Below are 20,680 nucleotides of genomic sequence, written 5' to 3'. Positions count from 1 at the left end.
CAGTATTGCCAGCAAGCCACATCTTGACACAACTGAGTCTTGCATACATGGGACTACATTTTGCCAATGTATCCTGCCCAGCCTGGCACCCCACCAAAAGGTCCTTCCTAGGAGGTGCCAAATTTACTAACCAGCTATGCTACTCCCCCTGGCATCTCAGAAAAGCTAATAATCAAAGGCAGCAAATCTTACCCTAGAAGGGCAGTTTAGTGGACAGCCATCACTTTGATGTCAAACTTGGAGCACCAGAAAGTAGAAAAATAGAACTTTACTTTTTAAACATTAAAAAAAAATAGTTTAAACTGGAGTAGGATATTTTCTGCATTGGATCAGCATAATTTAAATACTTGGACAAATTGGAAGCTGCTGGGCTGTTCTTTCCTCATCCTTACTATCTCTGACTTAAAAGAGGTTCAGGAAGACGATTTTTAAAAAATTGCTACACTTCAAACCATTGAAAAAAATCCAGCTGACACTTGGCAAGGCTAATGTCATCAGAAGGATTAAACATCATTACCAGCTTCATCAAATTCTGAAAAACATAAGCAGCAGAAAGCATTATGTGTTTCCTAATGATAAGATACGCACACTTTTTAAAACTGAATCTTGAATGCCTTATATCAAACTGGCTTGCCCTTGAATTAAACAATTTCCTCTTTGAAACTCAGCCTTCCAATTCAAACAGAGCAAGTGCTTATTCATGTGTACAGTATTACCCAGTTTCATCTTTTGGGACCCAAACTGAAATTCATAGTCCTCTGAATTTTGCAAAAGCGTTCTCCAATGGATACAGAATTGCTGCAGTCAGGGGTGGTGATGGTGGTGCTCTTCAGCAAGCACACAGGTAAGGAGAAGGGTGGAAGATGGGAGAATAGCAGGGAAATAGGATTGGCTGGGTGGAGAGAGAGAGAGAGAGAGAGAGAGAGAGAGAGAGGCAGATAGCAGACAAAAGAAGCAGGGATTGCAATGGAACTTACTGGTAGAAAGGCTGCTGTGGTGGGACGCAGCAGGGCATGGCACAGAGATTACTGGTGGGAATAGCAATCTCATGAAAGGTAGTCAATGAGATTGATCTTCCCCTGATCCTAGAAAAGGAAAAAAAAAAAAGGTTGCCAGGAGCCCTATGACCAGATGAGTGGGGTTAGTCCTTTAGTGGTCCAATTGGAGCCCTGCAGGTCAACAACATCCCTCATGTTCCTCCTCTGTGTGACCTAGAATATTTGCATAGGAGGCCTTGTTCCATTTTGCAATGGAACACCCTAATTTCCTGCTGGTTTACTTGAGTCTGGTTTCAGCTTGCCCCAGGCATGTCCTCAGCAGATGTACAGTAAAGCAGACTAGGGCTAGGGTATGTGTGGATGAGCTCTTAATTTCAAGGTTATGTGATCTCTGAATCCAACTGTCTTTCTGAACTGACTTGGCAAGTCAAATCAAATCACATACCTCTAAATCAATTTACTGTATATAAGTCAGGTCTCTGTGCAGAAGATTTTTTTCCCCTGAATCAACTTGGAAATCTGAATGGAATTACCCCAATTTAATCATTTGATTTCATCATCTAACTCAGACCAGATTGGTTTCCCAAATAGAGTTGAATCACAGAATCAGATTTATTTTTTGATTATAGCCACTAATATGAATTGACTTTTGCCTGATTCACAGAGCCCTGAAAATCCTGTCAAGATACAGGATCAAGTTAAACATCTTTTATATGGAGAATAATTTTTTGGAATCAAGGTGAACCAAGGCAAACCAACCTTAAAGTTAAAAAAAAGAAAAGAAAAGTAAATGATAATTCCAGATGGAATGGATAGATTCATCCATCCACCCTGCTCTCCTGCATTCAGTGGGACACAAAGGCTAGCCCATAGCACAACTATTTTCTAGTCCCTTGACCAATCCAGTATCCATCTTAAGTGGAGGTGCTGCATACCTACATGTTTGGCAATAAGGAAGAAGGGACTAGCCATGAGGCTCTGCAATCTTTTTATGTGCTTTAAGCTGATATCTCAATTCATCTCAATTCTTTTTTCCTTCTGATTTTTACAGAGTGTTTTTGTTTAACATTGGCTGCAGGTATTCAGAAACAAGAAATGAAGCATGACCCCTGTTCAGCAGCAGTGTAATGCTTGAATTGGGGAAATATGCTCATTGGGGTATCTTTGAATTGGAGAGATGGAGAAGTTTTACATATAAAATGCACTGTCACTCTCTTACAGAAAGCTATCCAAAAGAATCTAAGTCTTGATTTTTCTGCCTTCTGCCTCACTGTAAATAACTGTGTCCAGGTATACATCAGGATCAGAACACAGTACTCAAAACAACCATCAACAAATGGTCACTGGATTATGACCAGGATTTGCATGTTGTGTGTGTGTTTGTGTGTCTTCCTCTCTGTATTTCCCTCTGCAATTGCTGTGCAGTCTTGGGAAAAGACATATTTGGTTTAAGGTGTTCCCAACAGGCACTATATATGTCCATATGGATTTTATTTACAGTATGTATGTATGTATGTATGTATGTATGTATGTATGTATGTATGTATGTATTTATCAGATCTATATAGCCGCCCATCTTACAAACGTGACTCTGGGCAGTGTACAATAAACAGTCAGAAACAATTGAAACCATCATTAAAAACAGTTAGACACAATTACATATACAAACAAAATAAAAATAAAACCACGGAAGAACGGACCAGCATCCTACATACAGTGTTACCGTCTTGCAGGCTCCCTATTTGTCTGGGATTCCCAAGCCTGCTGAAGAAAAAAAGTTTTCAGGGATTTCCTAAATGCCAGTATGGTCAAGGCTGATCTCACCTCGGGGAGAACAATGTTCCAAAGGGTGGGTGCCACAGCAGAAAAGGCCCGCCTCCTGGGTCCCATCAGATGAAACTCTAGCAGACAGGACTTGTAACAGGCCCCTCTTGCTGGACCTGACGGGACGAGTAGTTGTGACTGGGGAGAGGCAGTTCCTCAAATAACCTGGTTCCATACATGTAGGACTTTAAAGGTCAAGACCAGCACCTTTAATTGAACCCAGAAGCAAACCAGCAACCAGTGCAAGTCACAGAACAGAGTTGTAATATATGCCATTCTAGGGACACATATAAGTGCCCGCACTGCTGCATTTTGTGCCAGCTGAAGCTTCCAGGTGGTCTTCAAGGGCAGCCCCATGTAGAGCATGATTTTGCATCATATATTTCTCTTTGAATACAGATCTCTGCACTGCCCTATTAAAAAGGTGATATCAACAGTAACAAAGTCATCAAAAGTTGCAATTGATGCTTTTGACTCCTTATAATGCACCTATGAAATCAAGGCTTTCAGACAATGTACCATTCAGAAGTTCTTTTAATGGCTCAGAGTATAACATGCTTGCACAGACTTCTGCTCATTAATTATCCAAATAGCTTGCCTTTTTGACCCAATTCCAAATATATTTCTGAGGGATAAGCCATGGCCTGTGCCTTCTTCCTGCCTTGTAACTGAGCCAACCAAGCACAAGTTTGGTTGGGCTCAGACTAAAGTGAAAATCATTCCAATCTTCTCTGTGAACAACATTACTTAACTGACCATGTGGGAAGAGTAGGCTCCCCCTCCTCAAATAATTACCCATGAATTTGGGGATGGGGAAAGAGTCCTGTATTTGCATGGGCAAGAGGTAAAAATGGCTGCAGACCCAACGGCTGAAGATGCCTTTTAAGGTTAGCTTGACTGATAATTCAAAAGGATGGGCTCCTCTTGCTACTGGTGAAATTGATCCCACTTTTGGTCCCACTAAAACAGTTCTTGGTCTGTTTATTTGTTTATTTTATTTCAGTCATAGACGAGCATAAAACTAATAACATTGACTCTAAAATAGAAGTAAAAGTTAAAAATCATAATGACAGAATAAAATAAGGTAAAAATGAAATTATTAACATAAAATTACAAAGTACAGGGATTAAAGCTCAGGTAAAAGGTAAAGGTTTCCCTTGACGTAAAGTCCAGTCGAGTCCGACTCTAGGGGGCGGTGCTCATCTCCGTTTCTAAGCCTTGGAGCCAGCGTTGTCCATAGGACACTTCCGGGTCATGTGGCCAGCATGACGACACGGAACGCCGTTACCTTCCCGCCGAAGCGGTACCTATTGATCTACTCACATTTGCATGTTTTCGAACTGCTAGGTGAGCAGGAGCTGGGATTAACAACGGGAGCTCACCCCGCCGCGCGGTTTAGAGACCTATAAAATTGCAATCAGTTTTACCATCAATAGTCTGAATGCTATAGGTAATTAATATAGATAACTGTAAAAGGACATAAGAAGTATTAGGATGTGTAAAACACTATGAGAATGTGAAGTTATGCTAACTTATATTGAGTCTAATACTTTCTGAAGCCCTACTATGGCATGCTGGGATTATGACAGTTATGATCCAGCTGACTACAACAAAGAAATAGCAGAATAAAAGGTAGAATGGTATGTGTATATTTAAAAGAAAAAGAAAAAAGGGGGGAAGGGGGAGGAAAGAAAAAAATAAAAAAGGAGGGAAATATTATAGAATATACCGAGTTATGGGAACCTATGTAAAGCTCAGCATCACCCAGTAGTTTATGCTTGATCATCCTGTAGCTCTGATGCAGAACTGGGCTACATTGTCTCAAATCCTCACCTCCTGGTCAGCTAGCAAAAGATTAAGGTAATCAGCCTCTGGCCTGACTGGATACAGGTAGGTAAAGGTAAAGGTTTCCCTTGACGTAAAGTCCAGTCGAATCCGACTCTAGGGGGCGGTGCTCATCTCCGTTTCTAAGCCTTGGAGCCGGCGTTGTCATAGACACTTCCGGGTCATGTGGCCAGCATGACGACTGGGAACGCCGTTACCTTCCCGCCGAAGCGGTACCTATTGATCTACTCACATTTGCATGTTTTCGAACTGCTAGGTGAGAGTTACGAGAGCACTGAAAAAAACAATTTATGGCCGTTCCTTGCCCTTACAACCATCGCAGCATCCCTGCAGTAACATGAACGCAATTTGGGCGCTTGGCAACTGTCATGCATTTACAATGGTTGCAGTATCCCATGATCATGTGATCACCATTTTCGACCTTCCCAGCCAGCTTCTGATAAACAAAATCAATAGGGAACCACGTGATTCACTTAAAGACCACGTGGTTTGCTTAACAACCATGTGATTCACTTAACAATTGCCACAAAAATGGTCATAAAATCAGGTCTGGATTTGCTTAATGACCACAGTGCTTAGTGACTTAAATTCCAGTCCCAATTGTGGTGGTTAAGTGAGGACTACCTGCATTGTGTTATACTTGGGGAAATACATATACCTTGTAGATTTCTATAAAAAAGGCAACGCAGCAACACATGAACCACGGTTTCAATTGCCACATTACCACAAGGACAGAGCCACAGCTCTTTTGGTATGTCATAGAACCTTCCCTTCAAATGGGAAGTTCTTTGTCTTTTTTTTATTTCCCTGCCTCTAAACCCATCTTCATCCAGTATTGTTCTCTTTCTTCCCACTTTAGGGAGAGGCAGAGATAGCAAAGGGAAGTGAAAGCCATTAACAGATGAAAGACACAGTAAATGAAATCTCAGTCCCAGGGAAGTGACACGTGTAAGGAAGAGACTCAGAATAACCCCCGCTTGATTCTACATGATACAAGATAAGACAGAAGGAAACTCTGGTAGACTTTCTGTTATTATACCCTGCAACAACAAAGTAGAATTCCAATGGTCATTGTGGTGTCTGTTTCCTGAAATGGCCTACCTTGAAGGGCTGACACCCCACCCACTCCCAGTGCAATTACCCTTTCCTTTCCCCCAGCTCCAATGTGTTTCCTGGGGTGGGTGGGTGAGGAGATAGTGTGTGATTTTTTTCCTTTTAAAATTAATATTTTGTAAGTATGTGAGAGCACAATCCTGTACATATCTCAGAGGTGATCCAAGGTAACTTTATTTACAATTGCAGGTTAAGTATTTAATTTGCCAGCAACCATACTGCAATATCTGGAGAGAATAAATTCAATTACCAGAGAATTCACGTGTTTCAATATCTTATTTCCTTCCTTACCATTTTATAAGGTAATATTTGGAGGACCCTGAGATCCATATGGCTCCCACCTTGATGGTGTTCTGGAAGGCCTTAAAAACATGGTTCAGTTCCCCCAGGCCTTGGGCTAAGGTAGATGGCTCCCCTTGTTGGTTGTAGTTTGCATCTGTATTTTCTGTGTTGTCTGGATGGATTTCTCATCTTGTTCATTATTCATTTATTGTGTGTTCCTTTTTAATCTTCATTTATCATATTGTGAGCTGTCCAGAGTTGGTCTGAAGTTATGTGCCACTGGAACTAAAGATAGACAGACAGACAGACAGACAGACAGTTTGCCAGCTCTTGAAATCCTTTTCACTGTTCAGTGTTCTAAGCTGCAAAATCCTCTCTCATTTTCAGTTGGGAGGCTGGCCAAAATTTTGGAATGGATGCCAATGAGCATCATTTAGTGAATGATTTTATGTGACAGATACTGGGCTTGCATGTTATCAGTTTGGCCCTACATCGGCCTCCTGAAGAAGCAGCCCAGCTAAACAAATGGTGCCACGTCTAAATGAGGTGATGCCAGCTCTGCATTAGGTATATAATAACTGGATGCAAACTGTTCTGCCTCTGTTAATCATTTAAAACATTCATTGTGTAATTATTTAATACTTATATTCCTGACAGGCATATTTGTATCAAACACTTTTAGTCTTGCAGCATGGTTCAGTGCATCTGCAACCTATCCATGGCTGAAATATTGCCAGCTTGATTTGTACAAAAGCTGAAGTTGCAAAACAGTAAAATAACATGATCTCCTCATGTACATTGGCTGATTATAGATAGGATTGTCAACTTTTTTCTTGATTTTTATGTGTACAGAGCCACACATTGCCAGAATTCATCATGCTCTTCCAACATTCCAGGGTTGCTTTTCCATTGGCTTCAGTTGAATATTTGTCCTATTCTATCCTTCCATAACCCCACTCTTCTTGTGACCTCTGAACATTCAGCAGAATGGAAGATCTGGAAGTGGTTCCTAAACATCTTCATGGTAATCTGGAATCCAGCACTCATTCCACTGGAGAACTGTTCTTTGGAAGAAAAGCTGGAAGACGAATGAAACAAGTTGCCACCTTAGTTTGATTAGGAGACTTACGGTTCTTTGAAGTGTTCTGGGACTTACCTTCTTGGAATTAAAATTATTTCTTGTCTGATTCTGAAAAGAGAGTTAAGCTACCATCCAATCATAGAAAGCATACAGGTTCAGTGATTTGTGACCAGGCAAAGAAATGTTCATAAACAGAAGTAAAGAAGTTTCCAGATATTGCTGAACTACAGCTCCAGTAGCCCAAACCAGCATGACCAATCCTGAAGGATGTTGGTAATTACAGCTTAGCACAATCTGAAGACTCACTGGCTCCAATCCATGACCAATAACAAACCATAGACTGAAGTCATTGTGAGTAAGAAGTAGAACATTTTCACAGCTAACGTGGCCTATATTTGAGCCACAGAATGGTTTTGGAAACTTTAGGTTTAGAAGTCCTAATCAGGGAAAGGTTAATTACAACCTGGTTTGCAACTCTGCTGGAGTCCCCCACTCCCAGCTCCCATCTGACTGTTAAGCTGAACTAGATTTTTCAATCCAATATCTGGTTCTCATGTCAAGGCTGGTCTTTTGTTGCCCTCTTACTCCTCCACGGCTTGATCTGATAGAGTCTGCAGTCCACAGAAAGTTGAAGCAATGGAAAATCTTGTGTTATTGGAAGCATGAATTTGGAATGTGGAAAGAATTCCCAGTGTGTGCAATGCTCTTCAGTGTAGCATAAACAAACAAATGAAGCTTGGGAGGTAACTGTCCAATGTCTTCTCAAAACCCTCCAGAGAAGAAAAAAATTACAACCTCTGTAACTAGACTGTTGCACTATTGTAATATCTTACCATCCAGGAGTTTTCCCCTACAGTTAAACAAAATCTAGGTAGCTGCAATATGTACTCATAATTTCTGGTTCTAGTTTCTGTGGTTATGGAGAATAGATCTTGACCACCTATGGTACCCTTTTATGACATGAACACTGATATAATGTGTCCCCTCAGTCATCTTTTTTCTAGACTGAACATCCTAGGTTCTTTCAGTTTCTCCTTATAATGCATGTCCCCAAGTCCCTCTATTGTCTTTGTTGGCCTCTTCTGAACCTTCTCAGTGTTCTTCCAGAAGTGTGATGCCCAGAATAGTTCACAGTACTCCAAGTATGGTCTCACCATTGCAGAGCAAGAGGGTAATATGAATGTTGTACATCTTTGATACAATGCTCATTTGCCCCTCTAGCAGCTTACACTACTGTCATACATTCAGCTTGTTGTCAGTGTTCACACCCTTGTCCTTTTCCAGTGTAGTGCTTCCAAGCTACTAATTCCTCATCTTGCAGGTCTACCTGTCCTAACAGTCAGGAAACCACACTGAGACGAGGAATAGGTCTCTAGTGTTTATTACTGCTACATAAGACAGAAAATCCTAACAAACTGAAGAAGCATGGGAAAAACCCAGACAGATAAACCCCAAAAGTCAAGGCGGGTCTGATCTGTGTCTCTTTGAATGGCTGCTTAACTCCTCAGTACTACGCATGCGTTTTCCCCCCTGGATAGGGGCCCCCTCCTGCTCACCATCAGTGGTCATGACACTACCTATATTTTTCTTCCCTTTGGCCTTTCAACAAGTCCAGATTAGATTGCAATCTTGTTCTGTCCTCTTGGATTCGGCCACATGTCCCACTTTTGTGTCATCTGCAAATCTGATAAGCAACCAATCACCCCATTAACCAGGTCAGTGATAAAAAAGCTGAATAATACTGGCCGCAAGATAGATCTCCACATTATGCCACCAGTTCCTGTTCTCCCATTTGATGTAGCCACTAATGCTGATTTGGCAAGTAGGATTATATCCACAGCATTCCCCTTGTCCACTAAGCCATTTAACTTGTCAGAAAGGGGCATGACATACTGTATGTCTCATATAATCTGTTTTAGATGAATCCATGGTAATTTTCAGTAATCATGGGATTGTCTGCAAGATGCTTCTTTTCTGCTCTAAAATCTTCCCAGATATTGATATAATAATGATGGTAATTATTAGGTTCCTCTTTTTTCATTCTTGAGAGAAGACCACATTTGCTCATCTCCATTCCTCTGGCACTGCCAAAACTGTTTGAAGATAATTGATAAACATTCTGACAATTCTTCAGCCAGTTTTTTTTCCATTCTAGGGTGCATTTCATCAGAGTCTGAGGACTTGAAGACATTCATATTAGCTACAAGTTCCTTACTTATCTGCATCCTCTCTTGTGTTTGTTTCCTATTTATGCTCCTCAGATCATCATTTTCTTTGGATATAATGATAGAGGCAAACAGGAGTTGAGTTCCTCTGCTTTCTTTTGGACTTAGTCATCTAATAAGAGAATTCTCAGTTACTGCTTTTGTCTTCCCTCTACTGTTGACATATTTGATGAAACATTTCTTGCTGTTATTCTGCCTCTCTTGCTAGCCTTAGCTCATTTTCTGCCTTTTCTTTCCTGACCTCATCCCTACATTTTTGATCTAGAGCTTTGTAGACTTTGTAGACTTCCTTGGTAATTAGCCCTTTGCCCCATTTCTCATAAGCATCCTTCTTCAATCTCAACTCCTACACAGGATGTCTCCTAATTTTCTTCCTCATTAGTATTGTTTGAGACTGCACTATTCTTAACTTTTTTTTCAAGAAAGCTCAGGCAGCTACAACACTTTGCCTTAGTATTTTTCATATTTATTATGAAATATGAAATAGCCTTTCTAAAAACCATGGTTTGTGTTTGACTATTTTTTACCAGACTTTTCTAAAATCAAGGATTTTAATAATGCGTGGTGACTTGGACCAAAGTTCCTACCACTTTAATAGCTTCAGTCAATTCCTCCCTGTTAGCAAGGACCAAATTCAAGGTCCTTAGAGATCCCCTACTGCACACCTTAATCTTTTCAAAGAGAAAATTATTACCAGCATAACTCAAGAATGTATTTGACATCTTGTATTTGGCAGAATTAGTCTTTTGGCAAATGTCTGGATAGTTGACGTCTCCCAACACAACTCATTCATGGTTTATCTTATATTAAAGCTTCATTAATTATTGCTCGCTCCCAGGTTTTTCCTGAAGCCCAGGAGTGTTGTTCATGAAAAAGGAAAACACCTGGAATCACCCCATCTGTCCTCCAGACAGCTGCTTGAAGCCAGAAGATCAGAAACAGTGTTCACGTTCGACTGGTAAGAGCCAACTGGGAGGCGGGGACGTCACCATTTCCAAGCCGTGCTGTAGCCTTAAAGGGACACTATGACTGCCACCCCATTTCTAAATCACTGTCAGCACTGGGTCATTCAAGCATTCACACAATGACAGTCAGGAGACAAGGATCCCTTAACTGTTTAATGAAGCGAAATGACCAGGACAGAAGTAAAGCTGCGAATGGAGAATTCCCGCTAAAACATACATTTAAAACTACATTCCCTTAATTGCTTTCCTTTCCCACGCAAGTATGTCACCCCCCTTCCCATCCAGGTGGTGTTGCTGGTGTATCTCTAGTGGCTGGCCTTGATGTGAACCACCATAAACCTCTAGCCATAATAATGCAATTCATACTCCATCCCAACACCCCCTCCCATCTGGCGACAGAGAGTCTGACCCCTTGATAAGGAAGTAATGGAAGATGCTCTGATAAGGGGTTCTGTGAACCTTTTTATCGGAAGAATCTGACAATCACCAAATTTATATTTCTTTTAAGTATGTGTACCCTAAGAGAGGTTTTCTACAGCAAGGAGAAGCGGGTTCTCTTGGTGCTTATCGTTATTTTTTGGATCAATTTTTTTAAAAAACAATTCTTTTTAAGTTTTGGACTTTGTTTTCCCTCCATATATTAAGGAGGATTGAGAGTAAATAATTCTCTCCCTGTTATTATTTTTGTACTAAATTGGAAGATATTAGCATTTTCCTACACGTTGAATCAGCTGTTCTGAACTTTCAGTTTTCTGCTTCTACTTTCCCTGGGGAACTGTCTGCATATCTCACTTTTGCTTTAGTAAACACATTCCAGAATTCTTTCATATCTTCAACTTTCTCTGGTTAAGCTCCTAGGGGGTACTATAATCTACTGCATGAGACATGGAAGATTTCAAACAGACTTTCTCTGACTTCCAACAAGATTTTAAACAGATTCTTTCTGATTCCTACCAAGTTTTTATGTAAGGCATTCAGGACATTGTGGAAAATATGAGGTCTAAATGTGTCTTCTGGTTGGGGATGTTGTGGATGAAACTTGAGGAATTTAACAGTGACAGAAATGTCTCTTCTAAGAGTGAGATCAGGGCTTCTGTTGAAATGCTGGATGAAGATCAGATAGCTTAGTTGAAGAAATGAAAAGGAGAGATCCAGTTGCAAGCCATAAGTGAAATTGTTCTTCTGATGGAACACCATGGAAAAGAAGGGGTTATTGTGTATGGGAGGTCTCCTGAGGAGAGGTCAGAGTTTTTGAGGGGGGCAGTTGGGCTGTTGGATTTTTAAAGAAAAAAGCTCTGTGTGCATTGTGAGGATATGTAAATGCTCTGGTTTATTTTGAAGTGGGATAAGGGTTTAAGAATATTTATCTGGATTGCTTTTAGGATTTCATTTATCTTTAATGATTTGGATTAAGATTATTAAGGTATAATAAAAATAATAAATGTCTATCTGGATGGTTTTGTATATTTACAAAATTGTTGTATATCCCTGCTGTTAAAAATCAGAAGTCACCTCTTTTTGTAATACTGAAAAAAATTCTCTTGTGTATCTACACTTTTTTAGTTTTTTCTCTTTTTCTCTTTGTAGTTTTTTTGTTTTTCTGTAGCTTCTATCTTTGCCTGAATAAAATTAATAAAAGAAAATAAAAAATTAATAAACTTAATAAAATTCTTATAAATAAAAGAAAAAAGAAATGCTATGCTGGCATGGTAGGGTCATTGCCAAATGGGTAGCCCAAAGGGAGTCATCCTTTTAAGTAGTGGATTTCTTTGTTCTCATGAATGACCCTTGGAGAGAGTTTGGACACTAGCCTAGGAAAAATGGTCTGTGCGGTTTTTTATTAATTGCCTACTGATTTTGAAGGATGGAGTAGGAAGATGGAGGGAGAGTGGAAAAGAGAGTTGGGTCTGGGAGCAAGCAATAATACTAACCAGCAAGGGGAGATAAGTATGGAGGCAGAAATCTGACCATTGTTGGGAAAAGAGGTAGGCAGGCTAATGGTTGCCTTGTAGCTTTGTAGTGACTCAGCCAAGGTCACCCAGCTAGGGCAAGACTAGAACTTACAGTCTCTTGGTTTCTAGCCTGGTGCCTTAATCACTACCCCAAACTGGCTTTCTTTGAAGGCTTTTATCAAGGCTAATAAGAAAGATCTGCACTGGCTATCAGTTGCCCATTGGGTACAATGTAAGGTGCTGGGTATTGACCTTTAAAGCCCTAAATGCCTCAGAGTTTGATTGTCTGGGGGACCTCCTCTCCTGCTATAATCTGCCTGGCTACTTAGATGAGCAGGAAAGGCCCTTCTGAAGACGGATCTCAATCTAAGAAGCTTGACAATCAGGGACACAAGAAAAGGGCTTCTTGCAGGCTTTGGAATTGTTCTTTAAGGAGATGCATTTGTCTGTTGCTATTTAAGAAAATAGTAAAAAGACATATTTTATTATTATTTTAATGCATTGGCTTGTATTTTAGTTGCATTACTTATGCTGGTCTTTGACCGTAATAAAGATTTGTTTGTTTGTAATTGCATTACTTTTGTTATGTTTTATACTTAACAATTTTTTTAAAAAAAATTGAATCCTGACTGGTGTGGGAATGAACAGAAAGTCAGGATATAAATTTAGTAATAAATGCATAAAATAAAATAGACATTTTAGTTTCTCAAAATCATGTTCTTGCATTGCCATTCTGTCTCACCATGGCCATCACTGGTTCCCAGTGACAGAGCTAAGCAATTATTTGATGGCACACTGGCAATGACCCCTTGATAATATGACAGGGACTATCTTTTTGTTTTCCTGACATCATAAAGTGCTGGCAGGGTGGTTTTTGCAGCAGGTTTTGAAGACAAGATTGTGTTCTTATTTGTTTAAAAAGTGTTACTTTGCAGGGAGAAGTCACAGGGATCAGCCTTATTGTGAAATATGCATGTCATGCTCTAAATGGTTTGTTTCTAAAAGCCAATGACAAGGTGTGACTAACTGTACTTTGCACCAGAAAAGCCTTAGTTAAAAATTGATTTATGCCCTTGAATGGCAATGGAAAGATTATTAATATAATTGCCTGTAAACAGTGTTGCATATGGAATTGGTGAACTATGTCATGTTATAAACAGAAAAGTGTGAAAGGCAATAAACATCTCCTCAGTTTTGATGTGAAGGACTTAGCTGGAATGAGATTGAATTATTACTTACACTTGACTTGAGTGAAATTTAATTATTACTTGCATCTCTCAAAGGCACATGCCACAAACCTTTTACCAAATGGCCACAAGTTTCTTTTCACAGATGTACTAAAAATATAATTGTGAGAGTGCAGAAAATATTGTTCCAAATCTGTTGGGCACAGATGAAAGTGTATTCCCCAAGAAAGCTAGCTACTTATTGACATGCATATACTCATCATGGTATTCTCTTTCCTGTAGATTACAGACAAAAAGTAAATAGTGATAAACAAAATTAGGGGATGTGGTGGCGCTGCGGGTTAAACTGCTGAGCTGCCGAGCTTGCCAATCGGAAGGTCGGCAGTTTGAATCCGCGTGATGGGGTGAGTGCCCGTTGCTAGTCCCAGCTCCTGCCAACCTAGCAGTTCAAAAACATGCCAGTGTGAGTAGATTAATAGGTACTGCTTCGGCGGGCAGGTAATGGCGTTCCGTTTAGTCATGCCAGCCACATGACCATGGAAGTGTCTACAGACAAACGCCGGCTCTTCGGCTTTGAAACAGAGATGAGCACCGCCCCCTAGAGTCGGACACGACTGGACTTCATGTCAAGGGAAACCTTTACCTTTAAATAAACAAAATAATGTAAAGACATAAGACATGAGAAAACTTGTTATGCATTTCAACATCTTTAAACCAATAGTGCATGAGTGTATAGTTGCTTTTGTCACAACAACAGTAGATTTATTTGTTTCACATTCTAGTTCAAGATCCCAGCCCAATCTTGGTAAGCCAAACAGCTAGTCAGCTTCATCCAAATCTTGAAAAGAACTGCAGGAAGCCTACTGTAATTGCTTCCCTGTTTCATAAAGTCAAATGCAGCGGTGAATCAAGTTTTCAAATAAAGATCAGCTTGTTGTGGAAATATGCTAATTTATGTGGATGTAGCAAGTTAATCCTGACTGAATGGAGAAGAAAGGTCTCTGCAAAAATGGGATGGTAATTACTTCTATAGATTATTTTGATATTACCATGCCTGTTGGTTTTAGAAGAATATTATCTGGTATGAATGAGCAAGAAGTATTTTGAAGTCCTTGGTGCTCTCTGAGGTTGATTGTTTGCTTGTAGACATTTCATTGTCTGACTAGGCAACATCATCAGTGTGAGTGATGGTGGAGTTTGTGTATATACAGTAGCTTGCCCTGCCAGTGTTTGTGGGGGTGTGGTTTTCTCCTTGGTAGTTCCTTGATTAGGGTATTGTTTTCTGTTTGATTGTTTGTCTGGTGTTAATCCCTGCTTCTCTGGGTGTAGGCCGCAGCTACACCCAGATAAGAAGGGATTGTATGGACTACAATATAAGCAGGGCATTGTATAAGCAGGGATTGTATGGGCTAAAGATACAGATAAGCAGGGATTAACAGCAGACAAACAATCAAGAAAACAGTGCCCCAATCAATAAACCACCAAGGAGACAAGCAACCAAGTAGACCAACTATGTTTATCGCCCATAATTAAATTTCAGCTGACTTACGGAACAGAAAAATCTTATGATATTTTTTCTTTCTATCTGCTAACCTGCAAACAAAAACTGTGCCTGCATAGTAAATTTGTAATCCCCACTATATCCAGGACACTACCAGAGAATATGTGTTTTAAACTCAAATGAGAAGCAGAGCAGTTTGCATAACTTATTACAGGGTCTGGGGGCAGCATTGGCCGCTTGGGGGCTTTTCGGTGGTTAAACATTGTCTGTTTTCTGTTCCAACACAAGAAGACAGGTTCTTTTAAAATGACAAAAGACTTGGCTGTCTTTAGAAAGATATTTTAAAGCAGAGGCTGAATAGATGAACTGCAAAAATTAAGAACCAGTACCAGCTGCATTGTTAGACAGGATGAGGTTTTACTTCAAGGCAGCAAATATTAGCGATGGCAGTGGCAATTCTCAGCTATTCCTGGTTACACAAGGCTGGGTTCAATCTAATTAAACACATACACAAGAATCCAGGACAGCTCCCCCCGTCAATAAAGGAATTTTGAAAAAATAATTTATTGTAGAAAAGCTAAGAAACCATTATGAAAGAATTCCAGCAACTGCTGAATATCAAATTTTAAGTTTTATAATAATCCGCCTTCAAATTTGTTGTGTCTTTTCTCTCACCTATTCTATATAAAGGGCCAGAAGTTATTCTCTTTAGGAAGAGAAAACCTGTCTCCATCTGTCCCTTCTTTGGGTCATGGTATGTAGTATCAGACTTGCTTTTGAATGTATAAGAACTAACTTCCACATTCATCTCCCTTGGAGAAGAGAGTTGGGTGTCCTGCACAGATTGCTTTGAATCCTTGGAAAGCGCCTGCTGATCTTAAGAAAATGGGGACACAGTTCTGTTGCCTGAGTCAAAACACATGGGAATGTAGGCTCCCTTATTTCTTATTTAGGGCAGCAAAGCATCCTAGGCTGGTCCTGCCTAGAGTTAAGATTTAGCAGGGACATGTGCTTCTAGAGGACCTAACAGCTAAAGGATAAATTAGACGTGTGAATGTGCCATTAGCAACAGTGTCAGGACTTTTCCAAAGTTTGTTCTCCTCCTCCCCTCAATCTTCATTAGATGTGCTGTAGGTTGAGAGGAAATGTTTAACTCTGATTAAAATCGCATCCACATTGTTAAGAACATTTGCAAAAAAAGCAAGCTTTCCCTAGATTACTGATTGAAGTCATCCCTCTCCACGGGATGAAATAAATAATTGGGTAAAAACACCCTGGCTTAGTTGCTATTAACAAGTTTCAAATTTGTCTCTTATCTCACGGAAGTGAGATTAAAAAATAGCTTGTGTCACCTGGAGGATTTCAGTTCGCCAAAGCCACAGGGTGAACACAAAATTGTTTTTAAAGGACCTTGCAGAATAAATGAGGCTTTCCTGCCTAGCTGTTGTGATTTCCACTTCCTTTTTTTTTCTCCCAAGTGTAGAATTTATCAATTCATTTCAAGCAGTAAAATATCGGAATCAGATTGAAGCCAGCAAACTATGACAAGGAGAGACTTGGCAAGATGAAATATCCTTTTGGAATTAAGACATTTCTTCAGAAGATTTCTGGAGCACCCAGCAGTGACTAGGCACTTTACTTACTTCATTTACAAAAGATGCACATGGGTTAACAAATGAACAAACAAACAAAAATCAGAAGAAAGAAAAGAGAACCATGCAAATTGCTCCATATGCCAGCAAAAAAGAAGCATAAGGCTCAATTGGACAACTTAGATTAGTGGCATAAGGGAAAAAAAATCAATGCCATTCATTTTATTTTGACACATTCTGATAAGAATGCACCTGGCAGCCAGGCTTGTCATTGGATAGGAAGTGAGAGCTCTTGGTGGTTACTGCATGAATACTGAGTCATCAATTTGTTTTGATGTTATGTTTGAGCTTGCTTTTTGCTGGAGAAGGTAAGAAGTGCTACCGCTATCATTCTTTTCTGATATACATCTTTCCCTTGTTTTGAAACTTCCTGGCAGCCCACATTCCCAATATGGGGAAAAAAAAACGTATGTGGTTTATGTTATTTTCCCTTGGAATTTAATGGAAGTATGGGTGAGATTCCCATTAAGTTCCACCATGATACAGATTAGTTTCTGTAGCACTATAGGAGTACGGTTGGTGAACCCATGTGATATGTATGGTGCTTATGATAACATGTATCATTCTGTGATGATGTGGTCATGCCCCTCTCCTGAACAACATCTCTTTAGAAGAAGATCTAAAGTTCCTTGCATTAGAGTAACAATTTACTTATGGAAACCAGAAGGACACAGGGGTATTAACCTTAAGAACATTTGAGATAGTTGTATGAAATACTAATTTTTCTGCAGTTGCATTTTATGCTAATCCTCATTCTATTTCTAAATCAATGGATCTAAAACCATTAATATAAAATGTCTCTCAAATCAAGCTCAGCTCTTAATAAGCTTGTGAACATATCCTTGTGGGTTTCTTAGCAACAATATAGAAGTGGTTTGCTATAGCTTTCTTTCAGTGGATTTCTTTTTTCTTTTTTAACTTCCTAGTTTAGTCCCTGAGACTTCTTGGTGATCTCCCATCCAAGTATGAAGCACATTCAACCCTGGTAGCTTTTCACAGTCAGCCAAAGTGAGCTAAATGCTGTTGCCTCCTATAGGCCACCTTGAGTACTTGATTGAGTAGGAAGGCAGGGTAAAAACTGGACAAGTAAATCCATAAATATGAGCTTGTGTCATGTTCCCCGTTGCAAGGCATCCATGCATCGCAACGGGGAACATGCCTTTCAGGAAGGAGGAAGGGATAGCCCTAATCCTTTAAGCACTCAACCACCAAAAGCAATCAAGAGACAAAGGAGGCACACCTTTGCCAGAACCAGAAGGGCCATCAAACAGATCGGCGGAACTTCCACACATTACCCCAGGGCACGCACCTGCAACGGATAAGGAAGAAGAGACAGAAGAAAACAGCAGTGATCACCCTAATCACCCATCAGCAGACCGGTATCACTTCCAGATCGCCCATCAGGGATCTGGATCCAACTTGTGGGACAATAGGGGGTGGAGGGAGACAAGGTCCACCACGTGGGTATAAACGGGGTACCCCGCTGCCACGCCCGCATTCCCGGCTTTTTGGCGCATATGCACTCTGTATTCAATAAACGGAAATCCTTAGCCCGTCTAAGTGAGTCCATGCCTTATTGGGTAACGAGGCAACCGTTACAGCTTGGGAACATATCCACAATTATCCTTTTATTCTGAGCATTATCAAACAAAAGGATCTGTCAGGTGGGTTCATAGAAACCATTGTGATGGGCTTCCCATAACTGCATCTTGTCATATTATTGTTCCAGCAATTATGATTGTTGCAGCAGAGTAAAAATAAACATTTCCCTACTTGCCTCCCTTTTCTGGGCCTGGCTTTTTTCCCCCTGAAGCATATGTTAAAAACTTCAAACTATTGACTGTTGATTAGGCCCCCAGAGTAACTTCAGACTAAGTGGCCTGAGGACTGAAGCATAAATGATTAAGTATATTTGGCTTTTAGATGGGAAGATACAGTTTCAGCCAACCATTTTTCCTTCTGAAAATAAATTCTGCAACAATGAGCAATGAAATACAAAGTGTAGAGGAAATATATAGGGGCAAAGCAACACATTTCACTGGCAATGTATCTTCCCTCCCTAGCTGATTCCATGAAAATACTCTCCTTTTCTCCTTGCAAGGTATGTCTGTGTTATTTAAGAACATAAAAGCTTCTAGGGCATAGATTTGATGAAAAATGTATCAATAGAGCCAGAGATATAAGGTTCAAATGGTCTCCTGACCTAGTCTTCCATTCCTGGTTTATTAATCACAGAGCTAAACCTAGAGAAAAATAGAGGCTACTGGCTGAGCCAGCTATTAAGCAGAGCATCCAAAAGGTGTTGGGAGTGAAGAGATCCACCAAGCAAATGATAAAGGAAATTCTCCCATCAGATCAATGCAGGCATTCAGATGAGCGTATGAAGACACAAACCATGGAGATAGCACAACATTATACATGACACCCGAGTACTTTTGCACATTCTACCTCATCGTTTTTCACTTTTGACCATCATGCACATCATGAGCATAATGTTCTGAAGGAAAATTTTATGCAGGTCTGCCACAAGATATCTTGCACCTGCACAAAGTGAGAGAGGATTGGTACCTAAAAGAATTAGTTTAGGAGGTATAAGGTGCATCCAGGCCAATGGCATGAGTGTGTGGGGGGGGGGAGGGCAAATGAGGAAAGCAGTGTTGGGCCAACTATATGCAAGCTCTGCCTCTTTTGTATTGTGAAGAGTTGTGAGCTTACCTCACAACATCACAATAATGCTTTTGTCATTTTGATGAAAGTAGTGGGTCCTGTAGGATGCCTCTGCTTCATCCTTCAAGCATCTAACACATGATATAACTACTCTCTGCCTAATGGTAGGGCTGGCCCTGATTCCCTGCTTGTTCAACGAAACCTCCCTGTGATCTGGAATATGGCATTATCAGGAATCATGAGGCTGTGAAGTCTTCTTAGTAGATTCAAGTATAAGCACATTGAATCCTTCTTCACAATTTGAACATATAAGGGCTCCAGCAGAGTGGGGCATTAAAGTCTGGACTGGTGCTCGCAGCCCTTCTGATTTTTTTTTCTGTGTTTACAACAAGCTCCCAAATAAACATGTTAAGCCTCCCCCCCCCCCCCAGTTGATAGGGAAACAGGGAAGAGCATGCTATCTATGGCCACCATGTTGTATTCCATCCGTAGACATTAACTGATTGCAGTAGAAAATTTCTTCTTACAGAGACTGTAGAATCCTAAAAACATCCATGGCAGTGCTGTTGTTACCAAAGAGAGAGAGAGAAAGACTATATGGTCTTCCTGCCTCAGCCAGCAGGTCCCCTTGGGCTGCTTCTCCTGGCCATCATCCTGATATTCAGTGGCATCAGATTCCATATGTTTGCAATGCGCTATTCCTTCATCTTTCATCACAGAGTCTGCTTGGATGACCCTGGCATCTAGTTTTAAGAGAAAGGGCTTGATTTAGAAAAATAAATATGATGCTCACATGTTCTCATGTTCTGAACTACTCTAAAGGTTCTTTGCTATTAAACAAGTGGACTTTTTCCCACTGGCATTCTTAAGGTTGAAACTTTTTTCCAGAAAAGAGCATGGTGGCATCTTTTTCTCAAGTGATATTTTCTACAAATTGTATTTGACTTTCAATGCACATACTACAATGGAATGCAGATTATTTTATTTGCTCAGAGTCATATCTTGTTACTCTTGCTATATTTCCCTCTCTGTTTTCTTTCCCATTTCCTTTAGGTTGTGGGGCAGGTGGCTGCCTTTTTTTTTTTTTTTTGCTATGAAATGCACTCACAATTAATAAGTGAGTTACATAAATATGGAAATAATGTAGAACAGTCTGTTTTCCTGTTCCCCATTTCAATCAAAGCCAAGTAAAGTAATTAGTGATACTATTTGTTACCACATTTAGCAATTGTATTTACTACAGAGGTGGAAAACTATATATGAAATCATTCCTTTCAGCTCTAGGTTTTTAGCTATGGGTAATTGTAAATGGATAGAGATTTATAATCTTAAGATTTTATGTCTCCATTCCAGCCATGGAAGTAAGAGAAGAAGAGAGGGCTTTCTAA

This window comes from Candoia aspera, chromosome 2 (genome assembly GCF_035149785.1).
Source record: "Candoia aspera isolate rCanAsp1 chromosome 2, rCanAsp1.hap2, whole genome shotgun sequence".
Taxonomy (NCBI): Eukaryota; Metazoa; Chordata; class Lepidosauria; order Squamata; family Boidae; genus Candoia; species Candoia aspera.
This window is presented reverse-complemented; position numbering follows the sequence as displayed.